Source organism: Lathyrus oleraceus, chromosome 2, assembly GCF_024323335.1.
Source record: "Lathyrus oleraceus cultivar Zhongwan6 chromosome 2, CAAS_Psat_ZW6_1.0, whole genome shotgun sequence".
In the NCBI taxonomy this organism is placed as follows: domain Eukaryota; kingdom Viridiplantae; phylum Streptophyta; class Magnoliopsida; order Fabales; family Fabaceae; genus Lathyrus; species Lathyrus oleraceus.
This window is the reverse complement of record NC_066580.1, coordinates 12,526,088-12,529,423: the sequence shown is the minus strand read 5'-3', so window position 1 is coordinate 12,529,423 and position 3,336 is coordinate 12,526,088. Positions and strand designations below refer to the sequence as shown.

At 38.9% G+C, this 3,336-nt stretch overlaps 1 non-coding gene across 1 annotated transcript; it reads right to left on the bottom strand.

The window, feature by feature from the left end:
* Positions 1–2,278: 2,278 nt before the first annotated feature.
* On the bottom strand, positions 2,279–2,385 carry LOC127125083 (small nucleolar RNA R71). Its single transcript, XR_007804545.1, has one exon. It is a non-coding gene; the product is annotated as a small nucleolar RNA R71 (small nucleolar RNA).
* Between the last annotated feature and the right edge of the window lie 951 nt (positions 2,386–3,336).

The following is a 3,336-nucleotide window of genomic DNA, read 5'->3' as shown; positions in this document are numbered from 1 at the left end:
TGTTCCTATCTTTTATGATAATACTGCTGCCATATGCTTAAGTAAGAACCCTATTCTATATTCCAGAGCAAATATAATAGAAATAAAACATCATTTTATCAGAGACTGTGTTCAGAAAGGGGTAAGTTCTTTAAAATTCATAGATATAGATGATAACATTGAATCACAACGCGTATTTGACTCGGATTACACATGTTTATTAGGTTTTTTTTATCATTTTGCTTATGTTATGCTTTTTTTTTGTGTTGTTTTCAGGTATTTAGCTCTTTCAGGACCTTTGTAGAAGAAACGAAGCAAAAAGACCAAAAAATTAGGGTTTTCGGAAAATATTGTACTCGTGGCGTTCTGCATAGCGGCCACTATAGGAGAAGCCATGACACATCAGCCCTCAACCAGGAGGAAACTGCCACGATCCCATGAACTTCCCCATTTACTCACATGGCGGGCGCCCTGGAGGGGTGGCGGGCGCCACCTTTGAATTCCACATTCCCACGCAATTGAAGGGCGTCCAGGTCTTTGCATGTTGTTGAGTTCCTCTATAAATAGGTCGTTCTAGTTCACTTCCAAATCATCCAACTTAGTTTATAACACTAAGACTATAATATCATCTGTAAAAGCGGTAATCTGTTACATCGAGGGGTTATCGCACCTTAGTGTAATTCAGTTGGAGCACTTTGATTTTGCCGTCATCTTTATTTTCAAAGTCAAAGGTTCATTTACTTCCTTGTACCAGATTTAAAACCTCCGTTTGGAGCAGGTTCTAATTTATTCGCCTTTTTATTTTACTTTCCATGCCTTACTTTATTTAATTCCTTGCCATGCTTTACTTTATTTAATTTCCTGCCATTGTTTTTACTTTATTTAATTTTCTCGCCATTATCTTTATTGCTCGTTTTAATTGTTTTACACGCTTTACTTGTTCTTCACGCCTTACATTCTAAACATCTTTTCATCATGTTCAATATTGTTGTATTTGTTTGTGTTACCATGTCTGGCTAAATCTTTCAGAGGTTAGAATGTAAGGATCGCGGTTAAAGAGATGTTTCACATATTGCATATGTAGAAATACTTTAGGGGCTATTTTGATTTTTAATTCGAGTTTTCTGAAACAAACTTGCTTAATTTTAACTACTCAAGGAGTGCGAAAGCACCCTGGCTTAGTTAACTAGGAATTTTTATCACTTTAAGGAAAAATGATTTTTGAAACTGTTTTCGCACGCGTTGATGGATTTAAAATCAGGAAACTCCTTGGGTAAACTTTCTGAATCAAAATCACTTTTCAACTAAGCTTACGAGTCTTATTTCTTAAAAATAGGTTTACTACTTTAGCGTCTTGCACACCTTTTATAAGTGACAATAAAAGGCCTTAATTTAAGGGTAAACTCAGTTCTAAATACACGAAAGCGATAGTTCCTGTTAAATGGATTCTTTTCAAGAGTAGAAAATATTTCCCCATAAGTAGTTCTATTTAGACAATCGAAGCATCGTTTAACTAACGTGAAATACATTCAAGCATATCTTTATCTACACTGTATTTATCATTTTCTTTATTTGCTGTTATTTTGCGACATCAATATCTCATTTGTACCACCTTAGATAAACATCGTAACAATATTAATCGATAGATTGACTATTTGGTCTCTGTGGGATCGATAATCTTTTATATTACTCTGACGCGATTCGTGCACTTGCGAATATAGCGATCAAGTTTTTGGCGCCGTTGCCAGGGACCAACTTCGTCAAATTTCGTACCCTGTTGTTACACCGTCTAGACTAAGGCATTATTAGCCGGTAAATGCGAAGAACCCGTAGTACTGGAAATTTAGTAGATCCTTTAGCGGAACCCGAACGTTACACTCGTACACCCCTCTTACTCGTCCGAATTAAGAAAGTTATGGCCGAGAATCGTGACCGGAGGCCTCTTAAGGAATTTGCCCAACCCTCTGATGAGGAACCTAGTTCTAGTATAGTAAACCCCCTCATCCCTGCCAACAATTTCGAACTAAAACCATCTTTACTGCAATTAGTGCAACATAACCAATTCGCGGGTCTCGCTACTGAGAACCAAAATCAACATTTAAAAGTCTTTATCCAACTGGTTGACACCTTTAAATCCAACGGTGCTTCACCTGATGTGATTCTTTTAAGATTATTTCCTTTCTCCCTCAGAGATAGAGCACGTTCGTGGTAAGATTCACTTCCAGCTAACTCAATAACTACCTGGGAAGACCTTAGAAGAGTATTCCTTGCTAGATATTTTCCCCTTAGTAAGACTGTTGTCCTTCGAAACCAAATAACTAGATTTACTCAAAACCAAGGAGAATCACTTTTTGAAGCTTGGGAGAGATACAAGGAGTTGTTAAGAGTCTATCCACGCCATGGCCTAGAACAATGGCTGATCGTTCATACCTTTTACAATAGACTCCATTATAACACAAAGATGAGCATCAACACTGCCGCTGGTGGCGCGTTAATGAATAAACCTTACCCTGAAGCTTGTGACCTAATTGAGGATATGGCCGAAAACCATTACCAATGGGGAACTGAACGAGCATCAGTAGAGAAAAAGGAGACCCAAGGTGGAATACATGAGATAAGTTCTATGGATATGATGCAAGCGAAAATGGACGTTTTAGCTCTTAAGGTCGAACATATTTCTACAAACTCTAACACCGCAGCGGTAGTCCACACAGAGTGTGAACTTTGTGGATCTAAAGGACACGAATCGGCGAAATGTAACCTTTTGAACGACCTGAACACCGACCAAGTGAATTACGCCCAAGGTAACCCATTTTCAAACACTTACAACCCTGGATGGAAGAATCACCCGAATTTTTCCTATAAAAACCAGAACCCTATCCAAAATTTTGCACCTCAAAGACCACAAGGTTTTCAAGCCCAAAAACCAAATCAACCTATGCAAGTTATGCCCCAGAAGCCTAACCTTGAGAAGATCATGGAGAACTTTATATCAGGCCAGACTCAGCAAAATAAAGAATTCCTAAACCAGAGCATTCACGTAAACAAACTGATAACGCAATTAGGGACTAAGGTTGATCAGATAATTACTCACAATAAGATGCTTGAAACCTAGATCTCACAGGTAGAACGAAACCAAGCCCCGCAAACTACACCTGGAGGACAATTCCCTGGACAACCTCAACTCAACCCTCGAGGGCAAGCTAACACTATCACAATACGAAGTGGGACCGCTTACGGAGGGCCTTATAACCCAGCAATGAGCGAGTCCAAAGCTTCTAAAGAAAATATACCTACCAACCAAGGAGGGGAACCAGTGGAACCCGAAAAACAAACCGACCAAGAAGGAGAAGCCAA